Source organism: Bufo gargarizans, chromosome 7 (genome assembly GCF_014858855.1).
Source record: "Bufo gargarizans isolate SCDJY-AF-19 chromosome 7, ASM1485885v1, whole genome shotgun sequence".
NCBI classification, from domain to species: domain Eukaryota; kingdom Metazoa; phylum Chordata; class Amphibia; order Anura; family Bufonidae; genus Bufo; species Bufo gargarizans.
This window is the reverse complement of record NC_058086.1, coordinates 60,511,172-60,538,067: the sequence shown is the minus strand read 5'-3', so window position 1 is coordinate 60,538,067 and position 26,896 is coordinate 60,511,172. Positions and strand designations below refer to the sequence as shown.

The 26,896-nt window shown below is 49.1% G+C and overlaps 1 protein-coding gene across 1 annotated transcript in view; it reads left to right on the top strand.

The window, feature by feature from the left end:
- The window catches only part of LOC122944157, a 67,740-nt gene extending 41,242 nt beyond the window's left edge, over window positions 1-26,498 (top strand). Inside the window, exons 3-5 of the mRNA XM_044302387.1 lie at window positions 11,948-11,984; window positions 22,032-22,164; window positions 26,434-26,498. The gene's annotated coding sequence lies outside the window, so the exon portion shown is untranslated. The remainder of the gene's footprint in view (window positions 1-11,947; window positions 11,985-22,031; window positions 22,165-26,433) is intronic.
- Window positions 26,499-26,896: the final 398 nt, after the last annotated feature.

Here is a 26,896-nt window from a genome sequence, read left to right as displayed (position 1 = left end):
GGGGAAGGAATTGATGACTTACTGAAAGAGCGTCGAAGGTTAGGCTGTCCCCGGTATGGTCTGCCACGTCCCTGGAAGCCCCGCGACGGGAAGAAGGATGGGGGTTGTCTCGGGTCGGAACAGGAGGACCGGAAAGATGATGTTGTTGAGAGACCTCGTCCCGAGCCACGGGACTGATAGGAAGAACGGCCGGCCAGACGGCCTCTCGAACTGCCGGCCCTGGAGGAAACCCGGTTGCTGAACACTTTACGCATGGAGGTCTGCGCTTTGTCTAGGGCCGTAAACGTGCCCACAAACTTTCCCAGCTCCTTGATAAAGGGGTCACCAAATAGGAGCCCCTGGGCGTCTTTGCCCGACTCGGTGAGGGCCATGCTGGCCAATTTAGGTTCCATCTTAATCAAGATGGCCTTCCTGCGCTCAATGGCGATAGACGTGTTGGCGTTGCCCGCCAAACAAATGGCTCGTTGGACCCAGCCTCTAAGCTCCTCAGGATCCACCAGCCGGCCCTCAGATATTGCTGATTCCGCCAAATCGAAGATTTTGGCCAGCGGCCCCATAATGTCTAACAACTTGTCCTGGCATGCCCGAAGGGCAGAGTCCAGGCCTCTGCGGGGGCTAAACCCCGACTTGGACAAAAATTGTACGACCTTCGGGTCGACTGTGTGGGTTTCACACACCTTATTTGATATAGCCGGACGGGGACACTCGGCCCGCATTTTGTTCCTGGCTTCCTTGCTAAGCGGCTTGCGAGCCATGGATTCAATATAACTAGCGACATGGGGAGCCGGTAGCCATTCGGATGACCTGGGGTGATGTAGCGAGTCCGGGTCAAATAATGGAGTACCCGATGGGTCCAGCAGGGGTGTCTGCGCCTCGGTCGTCGCAGACGACTTAGTCGCGGTCCGGCGGGTAACCGGGTCAGGATGCCCCTCATCCAAGTCGATCTCATCCCCCTCAGAGTTAGCTGGGGAAAGTAACTCAACCTCCTCCTCAGACTCCTGAGAGTCAGATTCTGGTTGCGGCTGTGATCTAGCCGTCTTCCAGTCCGTGCACGTTCTGCCTGGCGCGGACAGGCTCTTTTGCGCGACCGGGGCGCGCTGTCAGATGATGGAACGAGGCCATCTGTCAAGGGGTTTCTGGAGGCATTAGGTAACGATACCGTGGTATCATGAGTCATAGTAACTGTCTGGGCACATAGGACCTGAGACAGGGAGCTGGTGAGGGCCGAAGAAACAGAGCCCATAGCGGACACAATGGCGTCCGAAATGGACTGCTGTAAAGCCCTAGCCTGGGCATCTGCCGCAGAAGGGGTGACAGAAGGAAGCACCCTCTGGGGAACAGCCTGGCTGACATCAAGTGAGGGACTGCTACCTAGCAGAGAAGAGGGGGTTGGGGCAGACATGGTTGCTACACTCCAGGAGTAAGAAAGTAATAGCAAGCACCTAGTACCTGGAACAAATCTAAGGCGGCGAGACCAGACAGGAGCGCGGCAGAACGAGGTGACCGTTTGGTAATCGGCACAAGCGTCTGACAATCTCGCGAGATCTCGCGGAGGAAACAGGCAGCAGCCGCAGAAAAAACGCGCGCGCCCGAAATCTTGCGGATCGCGAGACCTCTGGCTCATCCAAGATGGCCGCCGAAACCTCGCGATGTCGGGAGTGCCCGAAGCAGAAGGTGGGAGGAAAGAAAATGGCGACCGGAACGTGACCGCCGAACAACAAGGCCACCCAGAGGACGGTAAGATCCTGGAGCGGACAGGACTGACGCAGACACTAGAAATACAGGCGAAAACCGCAAGAAGCTAAGAGAAAATCCGGAATGACCGGAAAGAATAGGGAAAGGATAGAAAAAGAGATAGAAAAAGAGATAGGGGGGAAAAAAAAAAAAAACAAACAAAAGAGAATAAGACAACGATCCTCAGATATAAGACCTAAAGGAATGAAAAAACCCTTGACAAATCCATATATAGAGAGAAAATATATATATATATATATATATACCAATCCACAGCCCAGAGGACTGTGGTGGGGTACTTATCTCATCAACAGCAGCAAAGAAAGAGGAAGTGAAGATGTGAAGGAGGTCCCTTTATGTGGAGCTAAGGGGGAGGGACTTATGTTCTCATTGGAGAAATGTTTTTTTCTGATTATCTTCTTTGCTGCTATTTTAAGTAAAGAAAGAGTTAAGCAATATGAGCCTCCGTGTCTTGAGGTAAAATCAGGCTTCACGTCAGCCACCACTGTAACAGTCCATTGTCATATATTTAGGCCCAGCACCCAGGCAGAGGAGAGAGGTCCCGTAACAGAGAATCTGGCTTCATGTCAGCAGAGAATCAGTCTGCATGTCATAGCAGAGAATCAGGCTTCACGTCAGCCACCACTGCAACAGTCCATTGTCATATATTTAGGCCCAGCACCCAGGCAGAGGAGAGAGGTCCCGTAACAGAGGATCTGGCTTCATGTCAGCAGAGAATTAGTCTGCATGTCATAGCAGAGAATCAGGCTTCACGTCACCCAACATTGGAACAGTCCATTGGCATATATTTAGGCCCCGGCACCCAGACAGAGGAGAGGTTCATTCAACTTTGGGTAGCCTCGCAATATAATGGTAAAATGAAAATAAAAATAGGATTGAATGAGGAAGTGCCCTGGAGTACAATAATATATGGCTAAGGGGAGGTAGTTAATGTCTAATCTGCACAAGGGACGGACAGGTCCTGTGGGATCCATGCCTGGTTCATTTTTATGAACGTCAGCTTGTCCACATTGGCTGTAGACAGGCGGCTGCGTTTGTCTGTAATGACGCCCCCTGTCGTGCTGAATACACGTTCAGACAAAACGCTGGCCGCCGGGCAGGCCAGCACCTCCAAGGCATAAAAGGCTAGCTCTGGCCACGTGGACAATTTAGAGACCCAGAAGTTGAATGGGGCCAAACCATCAGTCAGTACGTGGAGGGGTGTGCACACGTACTGTTCCACCATGTTAGTGAAATGTTGCCTCCTGCTAACATGTTGCGTATCAGGTGGTGGTGCAGTTAGCTGTGGCGTGTTGACAAAACTTTTCCACATCTCTGCCATGCTAACCCTGCCCTCAGAGGAGCTGGCCGTGACACAGCTGCCTTGGCGACCTCTTGCTCCTCCTCTGCCTTGGCCTTGGGCTTCCACTTGTTCCCCTGTGACATTTGGGAATGCTCTCAGTAGCGCGTCTATCAACGTGCGCTTGTACTCGCGTATCTTCCTATCACGCTCCAGTGCAGGAAGTAAGGTGGGCACATTGTCTTTGTACCGTGGATCCAGCAGGGTGGCAACCCAGTAGTCCGCACACGTTAAAATGTGGGCAACTCTGCTGTCGTTGCGCAGGCACTGCAGCATGTAGTCGCTCATGTGTGCCAGGCTGCCCAGGGGTAAGGACAAGCTGTCCTCTGTGGGAGGCGTATCGTCATCGTCCTGCCTTTCCCCCCAGCCACGCACCAGTGATGGGCCCGAACTGAGTTGGGTGCCACCCCGCTGTGACCATGCTTCATCCCCATCCTCCTCCACCTCCTCCTCATCCTCGTCCTCCTCGTCCTCCAGTAGTGGGCCCTGGCTGGCCACATTCGTACCTGGCCTCTGCTGTTGCAAAAAACCTCCCTCTGAGTCACTTCGAAGAGACTGGCCTGAAAGTGCTAAAAATGACCCCTCTTCCTCCTCCTCCTCCTCCTGGGCCACCTCCTCTTCCATCATCGCCCTAAGTTTTTTCTCAAGGAGACATAGAAGTGGTATTGTAACGCTGATAACGGCGTCATCGCCACTGGCCATGTTGGTGGAGTACTCGAAACAGCGCAACAGGGCACACAGGTCTCGCATGGAGGCCCAGTCATTGGTGGTGAAGTGGTGCTGTTCCGCAGTGCGACTGACCCGTGCGTGCTGCAGCTGAAACTCCACTATGGCCTGCTGCTGCTCGCACAGTCTGTCCAGCATGTGCAAGGTGGAGTTCCACCTGGTGGGCACGTCGCATATGAGGCGGTGAACGGGAAGGCCGAAGTTACGCTGTAGCGCAGACAGGCGAGCAGCGGCAGGATGTGAACAGACGGCCCGCACTTTATGCAGCAGCTCTGACATGTCGGGGTAGTTGTGAATGAACTTCTGCACCACCAAATTCAGCACATGCGCCAAGCAAGGGATGTGCGTCAAACCGGCTAGTCCCAGAGCTGCAACGAGATTTCGCCCATTATCGCACACCACCAGGCCGGGCTTGAGGCTCACCGGCAGCAACCACTCGTCGGTCTGTTGTTCTATACCCCGCCACAACTCCTGTGCGGTGTGGGGCCTGTCCCCCAAACATATGAGTTTCAGAATGGCCTGCTGACGTTTACCCCGGGCTGTGCTGAAGTTGGTGGTGAAGGTGTGTGGCTGACTGGATGAGCAGGTGGAAGAAGAGGAGGAGGAAGCTGAGTAGGAGGAGGTGGCAACAGGAGGCAAAGAATGTTGCCCTGCGATCCTTGGCGGCGGAAGGACGTGCGCCAAACAGCTCTCCGCCTGGGGCCCAGCTGCCACTACATTTACCCAGTGTGCAGTTAGGGAGATATAGCGTCCCTGGCCGTGCTTACTGGTCCACGTATCTGTGGTTAGGTGGACCTTGCTACAGATGGCGTTGCGCAGTGCACACTTGATTTTATCGGATACTTGGTTGTGCAGGGAAGGCACGGCTCTCTTGGAGAAGTAGTGCCGGCTAGGAACAACATACTGTGGGACAACAAGCGACATGAGCTGTTTGAAGCTGTCTGTGTCCACCAGCCTAAATTACAGCATTTCATAGGCCAGTAGTTTAGAAATGCTGGCATTCAGGGCCAGGGATCGAGAGTGGCTAGGTGGGAATTTACGCTTTCTCTCAAATGTTTGTGAGATGGAGAGTTGAACGCTGCCGTGTGACATGGTTGAGATGCTTGGTGACGGAGGTGGTGGTGTTGGTGGTACATCCCCTGTTTGCTGGGCGGCAGGTGCCAACGTTCCTCCAGAGGCGGAGGAAGAGGCCGAGGCGGCGGCAGCAGCAGAAGAGGCCGAGGCGGCAGCAGCAGAAGAGGTAGCAGGGGGAGCCTGAGTGACTTCCTTGTTTTTAAGGTGTTTACTCCACTGCAGTTCATGCTTTGCATGCAGGTGCCTGGTCATGCAGGTTGTGCTAAGGTTCAGAACGTTAATGCCTCGCTTCAGGCTCTGATGGCACAGCGTGCAAACCACTCGGGTCTTGTCGTCAGCACATTGTTTGAAGAAGTGCCATGCCAGGGAACTCCTTGAAGCTGCCTTTGGGGTGCTCGGTCCCAGATGGCGGCGGTCAGTAGCAGGCGGAGTCTCTTGGCGGCGGGTGTTCTGCTTTTGCCCACTGCTCCCTCTTTTGCTACGCTGTTGGCTCGGTCTCACCACTGCTTCTTCCTCCGAACTGTGAAAGTCAGTGGCACGACCTTCATTCCATGTGGGGTCTAGGACCTCATCGTCCCCTGCATCGTCTTCCACCCAGTCTTGATCCCTGACCTCCTGTTCAGTCTGCACACTGCAGAAAGACGCAGCAGTTGGCACCTGTGTTTCGTCATCATCAGAGACATGCTGAGGTGGTATTCCCATGTCCTCATCATCAGGAAACATAAGTGGTTGTGCGTCAGTGCATTCTATGTCTTCCACCGCTGGGGAAGGGCTAGGTGGATGCCCTTGGGAAACCCTGTCAGCGGAGTCTTCAAACAGCATAAGAGACTGCTGCATAACTTGCGGCTCAGACAGTTTCCCTGGTATGCATGGGGGTGATGTGACAGACTGATGGGCTTGGTTTTCAGGCGCCATCTGTGCGCTTTCTGCAGAAGACTGGGTGGGAGATAATGTGAACGTGCTGGATCCACTGTCGGCCACCCAATTGACTAATGCCTGTACCTGCTCAGGCCTTACCATCCTTAGAACGGCATTGGGCCCCACCAAATATCGCTGTAAATTATGGCGGCTACTGGGACCTGAGGTAGTTGGTACACTAGGACGTGTGGCTGTGGCAGAACGGCCACGTCCTCTTCCAGCACCAGAGGGTCCACTAACACCACCACGACCATGTCCGCGTCCGCGTCCCTTACTAGATGTTTTCCTCATTGTTACCGTTCACCACAATAAGAAAAATATTATTTGGCCCAATGTATTGAATTCAAATTCAGGCCTTTTTTTACAGACACCTAACACTATCTGGCTATCTATTTAGGTACCGTATTACACTAATACAGGCACAGCAGTAACGACAGATTTAGCTGGATATAAATTTTAGGCCTATTATTTAGGCGCTGGGTGACAGGTATACGTTTACTGACAGAATTAGACTTGAAAATGCACAGTAGCGTGTGTGTGAAGTTATTCAGAATGACCCTATGTGCACCTTGAATCTTATATACCCTTTTAGGGATAGATTTAAAATAGCTCCGATACAGCAGAAACCACTAAATTAGGAAATTGCTAAATTGGGAATTGTATTTCAACCCAGAACAAAAACTGTGCTTTGACGGACACTAAATAACTTGACCAGCCACAGCAGTACAGCAGTAACGACAGATTTAGCTGGATATAAATTTGAGGCCTAGTATTTAGGCGCTGGGTGACAGGTATAGGTTTACTGACAGAATTAGACTTGGAAATGCACAGTAGCGTGTGTGTGAAGTTATTCAGAATGACCCTATGTGCACCTTGAATCTTATATACCCTTTTAGGGATAGATTTAAAATAGCTCTGATACAGCAGAAACCACTAAATTAGGAAATTGCTAAATTGGGAATTGTATTTCAACCCAGAACAAAAACTGTGCTTTGACGGACACTAAATAACTTGACCAGCCACAGCAGTACAGCAGTAACGACAGATTTAGCTGGATATAAATTTGAGGCCTAGTATTTAGGCGCTGGGTGACAGGTATAGGTTTACTGACAGAATTAGACTTGGAAATGCACAGTAGCGTGTGTGTGAAGTTATTCAGAATGACCCTATGTGCACCTTGAATCTTATATACCCTTTTAGGGATAGATTTAAAATAGCTCTGATACAGCAGAAACCACTAAATTAGGAAATTGCTAAATTGGGAATTGTATTTCAACCCAGAACAAAAACTGTGCTTTGACGGACACTAAATAACTTGACCAGCCACAGCAGTACAGCAGTAACGACAGATTTAGCTGGATATAAATTTGAGGCCTAGTATTTAGGCGCTGGGTGACAGGTATAGGTTTACTGACAGAATTAGACTTGGAAATGCACAGTAGCGTGTGTGTGAAGTTATTCAGAATGACCCTATGTGCACCTTGAATCTTATACAGACGTGGACAAAATTGTTGGTACCCTTTGGTCAATGAAAGAAAAAGTCACAATGGTCACAGAAATAACTTTAATCTGACAAAAGTAATAATAAATTAAAATTCTATAAATGTTAACCAATGAAAGTCAGACATTGTTTTTCAACCATGCTTCAACAGAATTATGTAAAAAAATAAACTCATGAAACAGGCATGGACAAAAATGATGGTACCCCTAGAAAACACAGAACATAATGTGACCAAAGGGACATGTTAATTCAAGGTGTGTCCACTAATTAGCATCACAGGTGTCTACAACCTTGTAATCAGCCATTGGGCCTATATATATGGCTCCAGGTAATCACTGTGTTGTTTGGTGATATGGTGTGTACCACACTCGACATGGACCAGAGGAAGCAAAGGAAAGAGCTGTCTCAAGAGATCAGAAAGAAAATTATAGACAAGCATGTTAAAGGTAAAGGCTATAAGACCATCTCCAAGCAACTAGATGTTCCTGTGAGTACAGTTGCACATATTATTCATAAGTTTAAGATCCATGGGACTGTAGCCAACCTCCCTGGACGTGGCCGCAGGAGGAAAATTGATGACAAATCTAAGAGACGGATAATCCGAATGGTAACAAAAGAGCCTAGAAAGACTTCTAAAGAGATTCAAGGTGAACTTCATGCTCAAGGAACATCAGTGTCAGATCGCACCATCCGTCGTTGTTTGAGCCAAAGTGGACTACATGGGAGACGACCAAGGAGGACACCATTGTTGAAAACGAATCATAAAAAAGCAAGACTGGAATATGCCAAACTACATGTTGACAAGCCACAAAGCTTCTGGGAGAATGTCCTGTGGACAGATGAGACAAAAATCGAAGTTTTTGCCAAGGCACATCAGCTGTATGTTCACAGACGAAAAAATGAAGCATATCAAGAAAAGAACACTGTCCCTACTGTGAAACATGGAGGAGGCTCTGTTATGTTCTGGGGCTGCTTTGCTGCGTCTGGCACAGGGTGTCTTGAATCTGTGCAGGGTACAATGAAATCTCAAGACTATCAAGGAATTCTAGAGAGAAATGTACTAGCCAGTGTCAGAAAGCTTGGTCTCAGTCGCAGGTCATGGGTCTTGCAACAGGACAATGACCCAAAACACACCGCTAAAAACACCCAAGAATGGCTAAGAGGAAAAAATTGGACTATTCTAAAGTGGCCTTCTATGAGCCCTGACCTCAATCCTATTGAGCATCTTTGGAAGGAGCTGAAACATGCAGTCTGGAAAAGGCACCCTTCAAACCGGACACAACTGGAGCAGTTTGCTCATGAGGAGTGGGCCAAAATACCTGCTGAGAGGTGCAGATGTCTCATTGACAGTTACAGGAAGCGTTTGATTGCAGTGATTGCCTCAAAAGGTTGCGCAACAAAATATTAAGTTAGGGGTACCATCATTTTTGTCCATGCCTGTTTCATGAGTTTATTTTTTTACATAATTCTGTTGAAGCATGGTTGAAAAACAATGTCTGACTTTCATTGGTTAACATTTATAGAATTTTAATTTATTATTACTTTTGTCAGATTAAAGTTATTTCTGTGACCATTGTGACTTTTTCTTTCATTGACCAAAGGGTACCAACAATTTTGTCCACGTCTGTATACCCTTTTAGGGATAGATTTAAAATAGCTCTGATACAGCAGAAACCACTAAATTAGGAAATTGCTAAATTGGGAATTGTATTTCAACCCAGAACAAAAACTGTGCTTTGACGGACACTAAATAACTTGACCAGCCACAGCAGTACAGCAGTAACGACAGATTTAGCTGGATATAAATTTGAGGCCTAGTATTTAGGCGCTGGGTGACAGGTATAGGTTTACTGACAGAATTAGACTTGGAAATGCACAGTAGCGTGTGTGTGAAGTTATTCAGAATGACCCTATGTGCACCTTGAATCTTATATACCCTTTTAGGGATACATTTAAAATAGCTCTGATACAGCAGAAACCACTAAATTAGGAAATTGCTAAATTGGGAATTGTATTTCAACCCAGAACAAAAACTGTGCTTTGACGGACACTAAATAACTTGACCAGCCACAGCAGTACAGCAGTAACGACAGATTTAGCTGGATATAAATTTGAGGCCTATTATTTAGGCGCTGGATGACAGGTATAGGTTTACTGACAGAATTAGACTGGGATATGGCCAAAAAATAACCACACTATTGATGGTTAAATGCACTTGGTGTGACAGCTTGACCAACCACACTATTGAGGGTTAAATGCACTTGGTGACAGGCTCAGCTTGCCCCTGATGTAGTATATGGCCAAAAAATAACCAGACTATTGATGGTTAAATGCACTTGGTGTGACAGCTTGACCCTGATGTAGGATTTAGCCAAAAAACAACCACACCATTGAGGGTTAAATGCACTTGGTGGCAGCTTGTGCTGGCACACCACAAGACACAAAATGGCCGCCGATCACCCCAGAAAAAAGTGACTGAAAAACGCTCTGGGCAGCCTAAAACAGTGAGCAATTCAATAGCAGCAGTTCAATCATCCACAGCTGCAGATCGATCTCTGAATGAAGTCTTTTGGAGGAGTTAATCACTGCCTAATCTCGCCCTAACGTCGCAGCTGCAACCTCTCCCTATGCTGATCAGAGCAGAGTGACTGCTGCTGATATGTGACTCCAGCTTAAATAGAGGCTGGGTCACATGGTGCTCTGGCCAATCACAGCCATGCCAATAGTAGGCATGGCTGTGACGGCCTCTTGGGGCAAGTAGTATGACGCTTGTTGATTGGCTGCTTTGCAGCCTTTCAAAAAGCGCCAAGAAAGCGACGAACACCGAACCCGAACCCGGACTTTTACGAAAATGTCCGGGTTCGGGTCCGTGTCACGGACACCCCAAAATTCGGTACGAACCCGAACTATACAGTTCGGATTCGCTCATCCCTAGTAGTAAGCACTGCAGGGATCATGTCTAACACATGTAAGATGTCCGGGGGGTCCCGAACATTGCGGACTAGGTCCGAGATGAGAGTTGTCCATGTGTTTAATACTGGATGTTATGAATCCCAGCACTCGGATTAGGTAGTCCTTACCGTGGAACTTGGTGGCCACCCGACAGTTTAGGGAGGGTGGGCAGGGACTAGTGGTCCCCCCCCTTTTTCCCCACCTTTGTATGGGTTACTCCTAGCCCCCATTTGGTAGATACAGGCTGGGGTTAATGCTGGGATCCGGTTTAGGGGGGAGGAGGCGGGCGCCCAGCAGGACATATAAGCCACTGTCCCGCCTCTTCTCTCCCTCTTTGAGCAGAAGTGCTGTGTGGGTAAGCTAGCGCTCTGTCCGCATAGAGATGTTCGCAGCAGATACCCCCCTGAGGGAGGCTTTGATGGCGAGAATGGCGGAGGGGAATGAGGGATGGCTGCGCTCCTTTTGAGCAGCCTCGCTCCTCCCCAGGCTTCCTCCTCCCCTGGCTTGGCGTGCACCCCTGGGGAGGAATTAATGTCCGGCTCAAGGGCTTCAGCGGGGGGCAAGCGGTCCGCTCGGCTCATCCGCCCCCCCCCCCGCTAGGCTCAGGCACAGTCCCCCCCTCTTTCCCTCGTACCCTGGCTGGGGGGTTCCCTGTGCTGTCGTTCCAGTGGAGGCTCCGCCTCTTCCTGCCTCCTCTCCTCACATGTCCCATCCTGCTGCCGCTTGTGTGAGTGCGGCGTGGGGCAATGGTTTACTGTCCGTCATGGGAGCGCAGGCAAGCAGCTCCTCATCTCAGGAACTCCCCCTCACCCCTCCAGTTACCCAGCCCTTGGTTCCCCCTGTACCTCAGGAGCAGCTACAAGATGAGGGGGCTTTGCCACCAGCGGCAGCTTTAGGTGATGTCGCCCCCCCCTTCTTCCATTGATAGTGGAGCGCAGGTGGACCCCCCTCCAACCCCTACGTTGAGTTCCCATACGCTGCCAGTACCCCCCTCAACTCCCCAGAGGTCACGCCAGTGCAGGGTTTGATCTAGTTCATCATCCTCCTCTCGGGAGAGCAGGAGACGCGGTCGGCGCGGTTCCCGCAGGCGTCACTCCCCCCACAGGTCTTGCGACTCGGCGTGGAGCAGGCGCTCCTGATCCTCCAGGTGGCACTTGCCGTCTTCCTCTAAAGGGTCGTTGGCAGCCACGGTGGAGTCTAATCGAGCAACGCGTTCGCACCGCAGGAGGCGGACGCGTCGTCATTCATCCAGGGTTCGTAGCCTGGTTCCTGGGATGTCTCTTCAGCTCGAGGTTCCGGTGCCTGTTCCTCCAGTGGTGCCAGTCCCGTCTTCATCCGGTGATTACCAATTTACGGGAGCGTGGGGGGTAGGTATGGGGGATGCGAACACAGCTGAGTTGTTGAAGATGCTGTTAGAGCGGTTGCAACAGTCTGCCCAAGCTCAAGGGCCCCCTCCTCCCAGTGTTAAGCAAGCGCCCATGTTGGAGGGGGTACATAAGGATTCAGGTTTTTCCTTTGGGTTTTTTATCCCCTTTGTTTTTAACCGTTTCCCGTTTTTTTTCTCGAATAACCTAAAATCGGCTTGTGAGCTTCCAGAGGTCCTTAGGGAAAAGGTCTATAAGGAGGTTTCTTTGGGTAGGATTAAGGGTCCATTTGATGACGTACCGTTCTCTAATTTACAGGTCTCCCTGCTTGGCGTGGTCCCTAAGAAAGAACCGGGTAAGTTCAGGTTGACACATCACTTATCCCACCCAAAGGGATCATCGGTGAATGATGCCATTAATCTGGAGGATGCTTCTGTGTCTTATGTCTCCTTTGACCGGGCGGTTGCGTTGGTCAGGGCGGCAGGCAAGGTGGCTCTCCTGGCCAAGGCTTTCCGTCTTCTCCCTGTTCACCCTGATTGTTTTCACTTGCTAGGGTGGGGTGAAAGCAGTCTAATTGCCAGTTAATAATCCACAGCTGAATCACTGCTTTTACTCTGTATATAAGATTTGTCAGTCTTATTCTCTGTGTCATGAGGAAGGATCTGTAATATATGTTGATCCGAAACATGTGCAACACGCCAGACCTGCAGGGTATGACGAAGTGAGGTCATGGTTATGGGCAATCGAGGGTACTCACTATATTTGGAGATCCCTGGGCAGGCACGTGGCAGTGAAGGAGAGGTAGACACGGTTCCTCTGGGGCACGCTCTGTAGATAGGGACCAGGCCTGATGGTGGATGAGGTGCCCTGGATGTTACAGGTATTTTGTGTGCCTGGGGCAAGGTCCCTGTGGTATTCGTGACGCCAGTGCCTTTGGACGGTGGCACGCCGGTTGGTGGTTGGAATGATGGAGGTACACAAGTATATAGTGAACCAAACGTAACTTTACTGGACAATCCAACTTTGTACAGCAGGTGTAGTACAGTCTTTATATTACAGTTCCACAAGGGGGCTCATTCACAATATGGCAGGCAATAGTATATATGCAAGATACGCAGAGGGTAAACTTCACAAGCACTCAGCAGCAGGTTGTACCTTTCCTCAGAATCAATGTACAGTGTCCTTTCTAGAACTCCTGCTCTGGCTTTATATCTCCCAAGGCCCGGATGCCTAAAAGGGTGGCTTAAATCCTTGGTTACTTTCTTCCTCAGGTATTATATTCTTGCTACACTTTTCTAAGGTCCTCTGCCCATCAGGGTCACTTAGCTTACCCTGGGTCGCCTTCTCCTATAAGGTGGATAACTGTAGGTTTCTCCCAGGAGGTTGGTTCCTGCAACTGGGGTATCTTCAGAGCTAACTTAGGCTCTCTTGTTCTCAGGCAGGCTGGAGCTTCTCAACAGCCTCCTGGACATCACTAGCAGCCAGGGCTATCCAGCTGCATGTCAGGAGCAGGCTTTCTGGCCTCTGTCTTCTCAGACTCCTGATTCTGCACTAACTCTCCCTGTCTGGGCCTGGACATTTATACTAGGGGCTCCCTATCTCCCTCTAGTGTCTGGGATGTCTAACTACACCCAACTAGGCCTGCTGTTACATCATACAGGGGTACATTGCATGTAAAAACACATTAGAGCATACATTAAATGCAGAATTAAATATAACACTTCTGTTCCTTGTGAGTAGGAGTAACGCGCACACCAATTGACCCTTGTGTACTGCCCACCCCTACCTAGTGGGACACTACACATGTTGAAATGAGCCTGATGTTTGGTTTTTCAAGCACATTTCCTAATAAAATACGCACTGCGAGGTGAAGCTGGACAATCTACTGTTTTCGTGTTTTCACTTGCTAGGTTGCTGTGTGGACGGTCAGTTTTACTATGATACGTGTCTCCTTATGGGTTGCTCCATTTCGTGTCATTATTTTGAGTTGTTTGGTTCCTTCCTAGAATGGGTTGTTCGTTATGAGTCGGGCTCTACGTCAGTTCTGCATTATTTAGATGACTTTCTTTTTGTTTCTCCGGGTTCAGGTAATGGTTGCTTGTTCTTGCTGAATATTTTTTTAGAGAGAATGGCTCAGTTTGGGGTTCCCATTTCCGCGGGAAAAACGGAAGGCCCGGTTACGTGTTTATCGTTTTTGGGTATTGAAATAGACACAGTGGATATGTGCAGCATACGGGTAGGCTACCCGACACTGCTAGATTTGAATGTGTAGTTCCCTTTAAGCCAGTCAGGCCGGTTACCGGCAATCCTTATCACAGCCAGCAGAGGGAGCCCCCAGTTCAGTATAAATAGGCTAGGGCCTAGCTCAGGAAGTTAGAAGTTTCCAGACTCAGTGCAGAGAGGGTTCCCTCCTGAGTCCGTATGCATAGAAGTCAGAAGGGCATAGCTAATCAGCCTGAAGACACAGAATACCACAGAGGCCGATCAGACAAAGCAAGAGGTACTCAAGACAGCAGAGGAGGTACTAGATAAGGACAGCTTCAAGGGTACGCCAGATAAAGGGCATTAGACCTTGGAGAGAAAGTCACATGTAGCAGGACCAGTCAGGAATAGTGAGCAAGCCGCCTGTACTGCATCTCCTGTAATCAACACTCTGTATAATACATTGCTAAGACCGGCCATTCTGTACTCCCAAGAACCAGCTGTATTCACTGATATTCAGTAAATGTTCCAGTTTTTGTTGGCTATCCTATGCTTGCTTCATTCTTTTACCATACCCTACACGGCGTGTCACCGTTTAATTGACACTGGCGTCACGAACTTTTAATACCTGCCTGTTCCAGTATTTGACCAAAATTGAAGACGACAGTGGATCCCAGGTTAGTGGTCAATCTGCACTACAAAGCCCAGCATACACTACTGACCCCCTGGGACACTGCATCGCTCTTTTTGGCGTCACGAACAGGATCCGCATACTTCTACAGTGCAGAGAAGTGTGAACTGTGTGCTTTAACTATTCCACCACCGTATTGCGAGGACTGTACCCTTTATTTCCAAGCCGGTGGATTGAAATTGTGCCTGGGAGGAATCAGAGGCGCTGTACTGTGTTGCGCTACCCCCAGAGAGAAAATCGTATTTGTGGACTGTGATTTATTGGACTTTGCAACACCCTGCTTGCTGTCAGGGAATCGTGATCAAGATGGCCACCGGCCGCCTGGAGTAAAGTTTCCCGCGCTGCTGAGGACCTCCGTGGGCGGATCCCTTCAAAGACACAGAGAATCCCGCCCCTCTTCATCATCACACCGCCGCGGCCCTGCTTCTCCTGCGTCAGCAACGTCACCGCGTACACAGGACGTCCGGAGTCTCACGAGATTTGGCCTGCGCACACCCGGCGAAACCGGTAAGAACTTGTATCCGGAGGGAAGGGGATTTTTCCGGCCCCTTTAGTCACCAGCGGCCACCTTGTAATAAGGTAACATGTCAGATCCGGGAGTTGCCGAGCGGCCGGACCCGGGAGAGCTTGCGGCTCCTAATCATCCTATAGCCCCTAGCATGATGCCCTTTACCATGCCTTACTACTTTGGGGCCCCATGGTTTCCCCGCTATAACGGAGAGGTCCATACCCTAAGAGACTTTAAAGAAAAGTTGCTGGCCTTATTCAAACTGTACCCCATAAATGCCGATCAGCAAATGGAAATCTTGCTAGCGCAACTGGAGGGGGCTGCCCGCAGAGAGGTATTATCCTGGCCTGCTGCTGAAAGGAGTACTCTGGAGCAGATATTCACCCGCCTCAGGGCCACTTTTGAAACGAGGACTGCCTCAGAGATAAATATGCACTTCTTTGGCAAGAAACAGAAGTCCGGTGAGTCCCTCCGCGACTATGCCCTATCACTTCAGGAGGCTTTGGGGGCTGTAATCCAGATAGATCCCAAGGAAGCTGATAACCAGGATCAGACCCTGAGGGAACAATTTATTACCGGGGTGTCTAGTGAGCAAATAAGGACCCAATTAAAGATGCTGTCCGCCCAACACCCTAACAGTACCTTTCTGGACTTTAAAGAACTGGCTATAAAAATTCTGGGGTCAGCAGTATCTACAGAGTTGAGCACCCCACCTGAGTTATCAGCCTGCAGGTCAAAACCGTTTATTATTAACCGAGCTGAGGCCGGTCAAGCTGTTCAAGCTACAGCTACCGATACTATCGCCATGCTGACAGAGCAAGTAAATCACCTCACTAAAAGCCTAGAGAGAGTGTGCAGAAAAATGGAGGAATGGGAAAAACCTATGATGTCAGAAGAGGAGTTCCTGTCACCCTCTAAGCCGTTCCCACCTCCATACCAAGAGACTCACCCCAGGGATCCTGGGAGGCGCAATAGGGGTCGCCAGCGGCCCGTGTGTACATACTGCAAAAAGATGGGACACACAGAATCCACTTGCTGGCAGTTAAACGGGCAACCCCTGAGGCTGAGGACCACCCCTCGGGAGGTAGAACACTAGGTCCAAAAGATCCAAATTGGATGCCACGGTATGTAGGATCCCATCCTAAAATCAATGTGGAGATTAACGGGGTCCCCTTTGAAGCCCTATTAGATACTGGGTCTCAGGTCACTACTATTCAGCTGCCCGCCTTTGAAAGATTCTGGGACACCAATCAATTGACCCAGCCGCCTGAATCCTGGGTAGAGATTATCGCCAGCAATGGCAAACCAGTAAAGATCCATGGATACTGGGAACCCACCCTGCAGGTGGGAGAAGTAACCTTGCCTCAACAGGGGGTGATAGTAGTACAGGCTGGCGACAGAGGAGGACATCCTGTCATTCTAGGCACCAATGTCTTCAAAAACTGTTATGCTGAAATACTTGCCGTATTACACCAGACTCTGCCCACCGCTTCCTCTGCGTCCAAGAGGGTGATTCAAAAGACTATCACTGTGTTAAGTGCCCAGCAGAGGTTTGCTAACGGGAAAGGAGAAATTTGTACTGCCAAGATTCGTGATAATAAGCCTGTGACTTTGCCTCCTAATTCCCAAACTCTCTTATGGTGTCGTGCTGTCCTGGGAGTCCAAGGCCAAGATTATCCAGCCCTGGTGGAGCCAATCCAGATGGAGAACTACCCTTATGTGAGAGCTGCCAAGTGCCTGGTGAACGTCTCCCAAGGTAAAGTACCTGTCCGTCTGATTAACCTGAGTGATCATCCTGTTGCGCTTACTAAGCATTACCCTGTTGCCCAGCTTTCTCAGGTGTTCTTCCAAGACATCATCCGTCTTCCAGTGACAGAAAAGCCGCCAGCTGCAGGCAGCGGATGTCCGCCGGTGCCCCAGTCACAGGTACCCTGGTGGGAAGAGCTACATGTTGGGGACGAGACTACCCCCCAACATCAACAAGAAGGGATACTACGGCTTGTCAAAGAGCACCACCAGGCCTTCAGTAAACATGCTGCTGATTATGGAGAGGTTAGTGCCATACAACACACCATACCTACTGGCTCTCATCCTCCTATCAAGGAGAGATACCGACCCTTACCGCCTACTTCATATCAGACTGTAAAAGAAATGATCCAAGAGATGAAAGACTCTAATGTAATCCGGGACAGTCGTAGCCCGTGGGCGGCACCCCTGGTCCTTGTAAAGAAGAAGGATGGTGGTATCCGTTTCTGCGTGGACTATAGAAAAATTAACCAAATAACCCACAAAGACGCGTACCCACTACCCCGCATTGAAGAGTCACTAACTGCTCTGGGCTCCGCTGCCTATTTCTCCACATTGGACTTGACCAGTGGCTACTGGCAAGTACCCATGGCCCCGGCAGATAGGGAAAAGACTGCTTTCACCACTCCCATGGGCCTGTTTGAATTTAATTGTATGCCGTTCGGGTTATGTAATGCCCCAGGAACTTTCCAGAGACTAATGGAGCGGTGTTTGGGTCACAAAAACTTCGAAACAGTGCTGCTGTATCTAGATGACGTCATTGTGTACTCAAAAACATATGAAGACCATCTGAAACACTTAGCAGAGGTCTTTGAAATCCTTGTCAAATATGGCCTGAAGGTAAAGCCATCTAAATGCCACTTGCTCAAACCTGCGGTAAAATACCTGGGGCATGTGGTAAGCGGAGAGGGCGTACAGCCTGACCCTGATAAGTTAGTGGCTGTCCGTAACTGGCCGGTACCCACTACCGTCAAAGAGGTGAGGGGTTTCCTGGGTTTTGCCGGCTACTATAGACGTTTCATCCCCCATTTTGCTCAAATAGCCGATCCTATCCAGGAACTCTTGAGGGGGCAGCCCAAGAAAAGTCCTAGAACTCCAGTGCTCATTGAGTGGAATGAAGAGAGAGAGATAGCGTTCCAGTTGTTAAAAAAGAAACTGACCGAGCCTCCCGTGTTAGGTTATCCCGACTACAGCAAGCCCTTCCATCTGTATACTGATGCTAGCAAGCGAGGCCTGGGGGCTGTGTTAGCCCAGATTCAAGAGGGAAAAGAAAGAGTGATAGCTTATGCAAGCCGCTCCCTGAAAGGAGCTGAGAAAAATGACCAGAATTATAGTTCCTTCAAACTAGAGTTCCTGGCATTAGTGTGGGCAGTGACGGAAAAATTCAAAGATTATCTAGCCGCTACCCCATTCATTGCATTCACTGATAATAACCCTCTGGCACATCTAAATACAGCTAAATTGGGGGCTTTGGAGCAAAGATGGGCCTCTCGTCTCGCCAACTATGATTTCTCTGTAAAATATCGCGCTGGACGTACTAACGACAATGCTGATGCTTTATCCAGACTTCCCACAGAGACAGCTCCTGATGATGTGCGAGATGCTTGGGAAGATGTAGAAATGCCGGCCTTCTACCATAAATTTGCTCAACAGGATCAGGCTCGGGCTACCAGTAACAGAGCTGCAGTTCCTTCACCCCCCAGTAGGCCTGAACTCAAAGAAGAAAGGTGGGTGAAACTACAGTCTGAAAGTAGAGTGCTGGGTGAATTGTTGGACTTCATTACCAGTGGCAGAACCCCTGAGAGGATTCGGCGTAAGAGTACAGATCCTGAGCTCATCAAACTGTGGAGACAGCGCCATCAACTCTTCATACAAAAGGGCCTGTTGCTACGGAGAAGCCTAGACCCAGTGTCCAACGAAAGAGTTCATCAAATTCTCATACCCCGACGAGATGCAGGTATGGTGTTGGAGATGTACCACAATCAATCCGGTCACTTTGGGGTCCAAAAGACTGAGGCAAATATCCACCAGCGGTTTTACTGGGTGGGCATGAGAGAAGACATGGAGAAGTGGTGTCGGGAGTGTGTAGCCTGTGCCTTGAAACGAGGTGAACACCATGATCAGAGGGCACCACTGAGACCCATTGTAAGTACTCGTCCTCTTGAACTTGTCGCCATCGACCATGTGAAACTGGAGCCTAGTCGCTCAGGGTATGTGTACGCTATGACTATTATTGACCATTTCACTAAGTTTGTTGTAGCGGTGCCTGTGAGAGACCAGACAGCCAAGACTACAGCCGAACTGTTCTGGAAACACTTCCTCCTGCCCTACGGTTGTCCAGAAAAGATCCTCACCGATCAAGGTCCTGCTTTTGAGTCCCACCTGTTCCATGAACTGTGCCGCCTGCACAACTGTAAGAAGATCCGGACGACGGCCTACCATCCGCAAGGTAATGGATTATGTGAAAAAATGAATCAGACCTTGATAGAGATGCTGAGGACCGTGCCTCCTGAAACCAGGGGAGATTGGCCTAATCTGTTGCCACAGCTCATGTTCACATACAATCATACCATACACTGTTCCACCGGGTATACCCCCTTTTATTTGATGTTTGGGCGCCAAGGGTTATTGCCTGCTGACCACTCCTTGGATGTACTCGTACCTGATTGCATCAACCCATTCCCTAATACCGACTGGGTTGCTGAACACCAAAGGCGATTGAATACGGCCCAAGCTATTGTTCAGGAACGTATGGACTATGCCAGAGACCGGCAGCAGAGAGACTATGACCAAGCAGCCCATGCTGAACCCTTGACAATAGGGGCTGTGGTATGGTTAAAAAATAACCGCCGTACCAGTAAACTGGACAGTAAATGGGAGCAAAGCCCTTATGTTGTCACTGCAATCCCAAATGTTGGAACTCATACTTATGAGATCACCCGGGAGGACAGGGGATCCCAAATTGTACACCGAAACCGGTTAAAGCTCTGCCTGACACCAGGACCCAGTGCCGAGAGTTCTATATCTGAAACCCCTGTGTCAGAGTCATCGATACAGCCCGAGGATCCTATGCAGGCTGTCCGAAATCTAAGGTATGACGCTGATCCCATGCATTGGCTTCTGACACCATGGTTGAACTTGTTGGTGCCCGCTCCGGCACCTACTGTACCTTTACTTCCAGAAGAGCCGGTTCAAGATGCCCCGGATCCAGTTCCCCCTCTAGTGGATCCTGTTGTTCCTGTTGTTCCTGTTGTTCCCGTTGTTCCTGACCAAGGTCTCACGGATGGAGATCCTCCTGTTGCTCCTCTCTCTTCTACCTCGGTGCTAAGGGAAGAGGAAACCCCTGTGTTGAGAAGGTCCACCCGGATGACCAGGGGACGTCCGCCAGTCCATTTAAGAGACTTTGACTATGCTGGTGGTGTCTCCTCCCGAACAGTTACTATCGGAAATAGCCTGCTTGATGTTTGTGCGCAAGAATGGACTCCTCCACGTGAGCCCTTGCCTGTTCTACACCCACGGGGAAACCCTGTGTAGTTCCCTATTATACTTCAGTCAAGAAAAATAGACTAACCTGGTTCACCTTAAGTCCGCTGTGCCAGGTCAGCGGCCGTGCCTAAGAAGAAAGAAGACGCCCCTTTTTCTTGCGTCATTTATTGCAAATGTTATATTTTTATGTGAAATAGTTGTTTATTATATTTATAATGTAATGTTTAAATTATGCATCAGCTTATGTTGGTTCAGGCATGTGTGTGAGTACGAGACCTTACTCACGTTAAAGTCTGGGGGTGTGCAGCATACGGGTAGGCTACCCGACACTGCTAGATTTGAATGTGTAGTTCCCTTTAAGCCAGTCAGGCCGGTTACCGGCAATCCTTATCACAGCCAGCAGAGGGAGCCCCCAGTTCAGTATAAATAGGCTAGGGCCTAGCTCAGGAAGTTAGAAGTTTCCAGACTCAGTGCAGAGAGGGTTCCCTCCTGAGTCCGTATGCATAGAAGTCAGAAGGGCATAGCTAATCAGCCTGAAGACACAGAATACCACAGAGGCCGATCAGACAAAGCAAGAGGTACTCAAGACAGCAGAGGAGGTACTAGATAAGGACAGCTTCAAGGGTACGCCAGATAAAGGGCATTAGACCTTGGAGAGAAAGTCACATGTAGCAGGACCAGTCAGGAATAGTGAGCAAGCCGCCTGTACTGCATCTCCTGTAATCAACACTCTGTATAATACATTGCTAAGACCGGCCATTCTGTACTCCCAAGAACCAGCTGTATTCACTGATATTCAGTAAATGTTCCAGTTTTTGTTGGCTATCCTATGCTTGCTTCATTCTTTTACCATACCCTACACGGCGTGTCACCGTTTAATTGACACTGGCGTCACGAACCTTTAATACCTGCCTGTTCCAGTATTTGACCAAAATTGAAGACGACAGTGGATCCCAGGTTAGTGGTCAATCTGCACTACAAAGCCCAGCATACACTACTGACCCCCTGGGACACTGCATATGGTTTTCCGGTTGCCACGTGAAAAGCTTTAAAAGCTTATGGGTTTGATTGATAAGTTTTTAGTAGTCAAAAAGGTTACCCTCCTACAGCTTCAGTCTCTTTTGGGCCTTTTATGTTTTGCATGTAGGGTGATGCCCATGGGGCGAGTTTTCGCCCGGGGTTTGTCATTAGCTACTAGGGGTGTCAAGTCTCCCCAGCATCGCATCCGACTCACTACTTCACTGAAGTAAGACTTGCGGGTTTGGAAGGCCTTTTTACAATCCTACAATGGCCACACCTGTTACATGTCCGGGGTGACCCCCAATTCCGAACTGTCCCTGTTTTCGGATGCTCCCGAGTCATGCGGTTTTGGGACGATTTTGGAGGCTGAATGGTGTGCCGCTGAGTGGCCTGATTTATGGCGGTCCTCTGGATTGTGTAAGAACCTCACTTTATTGAAGTTGTTCCCGATTATCGTGTCAGTGGAATTATGGGGGGACAGGTTGTCCAATAGGCATGTTTCTTTTTGGACGGACAATTTGAGTGTGGTCTACGCTATCAACAGCTTGTCTTCCTCTTCCCTCCCAGTTTTGGCTTTGCTGCGGCATCTAGTGCTGCGATCCCTCGAACGTTGTATCTATTTTAGGGCTCGTCATGTTCCAGGGGTTGATAATAAAGTTGCTGATGCCCTTTCCCATTTTCGTTGGCAGGATTTCCGGTCCTTTCCTACCGGAAGCGGATCTGGAGGGCAAGAGATGTCCGTTGTACCTGTGGGACTTGGTGGACAGCAGCTGATGACGCTGGTCAGATCTTCAGTCTCCCCTGCCACATGGCAGGCGCATGGTAAGGCATGGGCTGAGTGGTAGGAAATGGTGGACAACAGAGACGTGGGCTCCCGAGATGACCTGCGCTTGGAAGTTACAACTGAGTTTTGCGAGCTACGCTTGTTTCTGCGGTGGTCGCGCAACGACGCCTGTCGGGTATCGCCTTTCATTTCAGGTTGCGCGGCTGGTTAGATGTGACCGAGCAGTTTATTATTCGTCAGGCTCTAAGGGGTTGGAAGAAGGAGTTTGTGTCACAGGAGAGTCGGCGGCCGATCTCGTTTAACCACTTCAGCCCCGCTAGCTGAAACCCCCTTCATGACCAGAGCACTTTTTACACTTCGGCACTACACTACTTTCACCGTTTATCGCTCGGTCATGCAACTTACCACCCAAATGAATTTTACCTCCTTTTCTTCTCACTAATAGAGCTTTCATTTGGTGGTATTTTATTGTGGCTGACATTTTTACTTTTTTTGTTATTAATCAAAATGTAACGATTTTTTTTGCAAAAAAATTAAATTTTTCACTTTCAGCTGTAAAATTTTGCAAAAAAAAACGACATCCATATATACATTTTTCGCTAAATTTATAGTTCTACATGTCTTTGATAAAAAAAAAATGTTTGGGCAAAAAAAAATGGTTTGGGTAAAAGTTATAGCGTTTACAAACTATGGTACAAAAATTTGAATTTCCGCTTTTTGAAGCAGCTCTGACTTTCTGAGCACCTGTCATGATTCCTGAGGTTCTACAATGCCCAGACAGTAGAAAAACCCCACAAATGACCCCATTTCGGAAAGTAGACACCCTAAGGTATTTGCTGATGGGCATAGTGAGTTCATAGAACTTTTTATTTTTTGTCACAAGTTAACGGAAAATTATGATTTTTATTTTATTTTTTTCTTACAAAGTCTCATATTCCACTAACTTGCGACAAAAAATAAAAAATTCTAGGAACTCGCCATGCCCCTCACAGAATACCTTGGGGTGTCTTCTTTCCAAAATGGGGTCACTTGTGGGGTAGTTATACTGCCCTGGCAATTTAGGGGCCCAAATGTGTGAGAAGTACTTTGCAATCAAAATGTGTAAAAAATGGCCGGTGAAATCCAAAAGGTGCACTTTGGAATATGTGCCCCTTTGCCCACCTTGGCTGCAAAAAAGTGTCACACATCTGGTATCGCCGTACTCAGGAGAAGTTGGGGAATGTGTTTTGGGGTGTCATGTTACATATACCCATGCTGGGTGAGAGAAATATCTTGGCAAAAGACAACTTTTCCAATTTTTTTATACAAAGTTGGCATTTGACTAAGATATTTTTCGCACCCAGCATGGGTATATGTAAAATGACACCCCAAAATACATTCCCCAACTTCTCCTGAGTATGGCGATACCAGATGTGTGACACTCTTTTGCAGCCAAGGTGGGCAAAGGGGCACATATTCCAAAGTGCACCTTCCGGATTTCGCAGGCCATTTTTTACACATTTTGATTGCAAAGTACTTCTCACACATTAGGGCCCCTAAATTGCCAGGGCAGTATAACTACGCCACAAGTGACCCCATTTTGGAAAGAAAACACCCCAAGGTATTCCGTGAGGGGCATGGCGAGTTCCTAGAATTTTTTATTTTTTAGGGGCCCGAAAGTGTGAGAAGAAGTCTGGAATATAAATGTCTAAAAATGTTTACGCATTTGGATTCCGTGAGGGGTATGGCGAGTGCATGTGAGATTTTATTTTTTGACACAAGTTAGTGGAATATGAGACTTTGTAAGAAAAAACAAACAAAAAAAATATATATTTCCGCTACCTTGGGCCAAAAAAATGTCTGAATGGAGCCTTACAGGGGGGTTGATCAATGACAGGGGGGTGATCAATGACAGGGGGGTGATCACCCATATAGACTCCCTGATCACCCCCCTGTCATTGATCACCCCCCTGGTAAGGCTCCATTCAGACGTCCGTATGATTTTTACGGATCCATGGATACATGGATCGGATCCATGGATACATGGATCGGATCCGCAAAACACATGCGGACGTCTGAATGGAGCCTTACAGGGGGGTGATCAATGACAGGGGGGTGATCACCCATATAGACTCCCTGATCACCTCCATCATTGATCACCCCCCTGTAAGGCTCCATTCAGACGTCCGCATGTGTTTTGCGGATCCGATCCATGTATCCATGGATCCGTAAAAATCATACGGACGTCTGAATGGAGCCTTACCAGGGGGGTGATCAATGACAGGGGGGTGATCAATGACAGGGGGGTGATCACCCATATAGACTTCCTGATCACCCCCCTGTAATTGATCACCCCCCTGGTAAGGCTCCATTCAGACGTCCGTATGATTTTTACGGATCCATAGATACATGGATCAGATCCGCAAAACACATGCGGACGTCTGAATGGAGCCTTACAGGGGGGTGATCAATGACAGGGGGTGATCAGGGAGTGTATATGGGTGATCACCCCCCTGTCATTGATCACCCCCCTGGTAAGGCTCCATTCAGACGTCCGTATGATTTTTACGGATCCATGGATACATGGATCGGATCCGCAAAACACATGCGGACGTCTGAATGGAGCCTTACAGGGGGGTGATCAATGACAGGGGGTGATCAGGGAGTGTATATGGGTGATCACCCTCCTGTCATTGATCACCCCCCTGTAAGGCTCCATTCAGACGTCCGTATGATTTTTACGGATCCATGGATACATGGATCGGATCCGCAAAACACATGCGGACGTCTGAATGGAGCCTTACAGGGGGTGATCAGGGAGTGTATATGGGATGATCACCCCCCTGTAAGGCTCCATTCAGATGTCCGCATGTGTTTTGCGGATCCGATCCATGTATCCATGGATCCGTAAAAATCATACGGACGTCTGAATGGAGCCTTACAGGGGGGTGATCAATGACAGGGGGATGATCAATGACAGGGGGGTGATCAATGACAGGGGGTGATCAGGGAATCTATATGGGTGATCACCCGCCTGTCATTGATCACCCCCCTGTAAGGCTCCATTCAGACGTCCGCATGTGTTTTGCGGATCCGATCCATGTATCCATGGATCCGTAAAAATCATACGGACGTCTGAATGGAGCCTTATAGGGGGGTGATCAATGACAGGGGGGTGATCAATGACAGGGGGTGATCAGGGAATCTATATGGGTGATCACCTGCCTGTCATTGATCACCCCCCTGTAAGGCTCCATTCAGACGTCCGTATGTGTTTTGCGGATCCGATCCATGTATCTGTGGATCCGTAAAAATCATACGGACGTCTGAACGGAGCCTGACAGGGGGGGTGATCAGTGACAGGGGGGTGATCAATGACAGGGGGGGTGATCAGGGAGTTTATATGGGGTGATCAGGGGTTTATAAGGGGTTAATAAGTGACGGGGGGGGGGTGTAGTGTAGTGTGGTGTTTGGTGCGACTTTACTGACCTACCTGTGTCCTCTGGTGGTCGATCCTAACAAAAGGGACCACCAGAGGACCAGGTAGTAGGTATATTAGACGCTGTTATCAAAACAGCGTCTAATATACCTGTTAGGGGTTAAAAAAAATCACATCTCCAGCCTGCCAGCGAGCGATCGCCGCTGGCAGGCTGGAGATCCACTCGCTTACCTTCTGTTCCTGTGAGCGCGCGCGCCTGCATGCGCGCGTTCACAGGAAATCTCGGGTATCGCGAGATGACGCGCCGATGCGTCCAGGAGGAACAAATCAACCACCTCCCGGACGCATCGGCGCGTTAGGCGGTCGGGAGGTGGTTAACCTGCTAGGTAGGCTTATTGCCAGGCTTCCTGAGGTTTGCGCTTTGCCATTTGAGACAGCGTTGTTCTCGTGTAGTTTTAATATAGCCTTTTTGCGGCCCTCCGGGTGGGTGAGTTGGTTGCCCCCTGTTGTCGCAGATCGGGGGGTATTTCTTGTCAGGATGTTGTGCTAGGCAGTTATTCTTTGAGGATTCGGGTCAGTTGTTCTAAGACAGACCAGTTTGGTAGGGGTTCCTGGATTCCTCTACATCCGGTTCCTGGAATAGCTTGCCCGGTCCGGCTGGTAGGTAGCTACAGTGCACTGCGCCCGGTGGGCCACAATTTATTTGCGCATGCAGATGGTTCCCCTTTGCAAGGTATATTAGGCCGGATCTTTTGTTATAAAACAAAAAAAAATAAAAAATGTAATTAATAACATAGCTGTTTTAATTCCAGGAGACATTGGCCGCATTGTTCCTCTTGTGTATGATTTGTGCAGTGGCCTGCTTGGTTCAAATTCTGTTTTCTTGCAGGTCCGGGGCGTCCGGCTGTATGGATGATCGGCCATTCCTACTGTCACCGCCAGTTCTGTGAGAAGGTCTGGCAGACGTTCTTCTCTACCTCTAGTATGATGTTCTTTGTTTTGGTTTCACTTTCTTATCTCCTTTCCTTCTGCCAGATGTCACTTATTTAGACTAATCGTCTTCCTTTATATTCCCTCCCATACTGTCTCACTTTGCGGTTTATACTACTTCCTGGATTAAGTGTTCACTGCTGGAGGCTGCCTCTGCTGTTTGCTCAGATAAGTCCTTTACTTTATTGTGTTTCCTTGCTGGCTTGATTCTAGGTGACCCTAACTCCGTCCGTATTAAGTGCAGGGAGCCGGTGGTCGTGTCTCCTCACTATTATAGGGTTTTCAGGTGTCACACAGACTTAGGTACGTGGGCATGCAATCAGGGCCGGTGCAAGGATTTTTGTCAACACAAGCGAATCTAC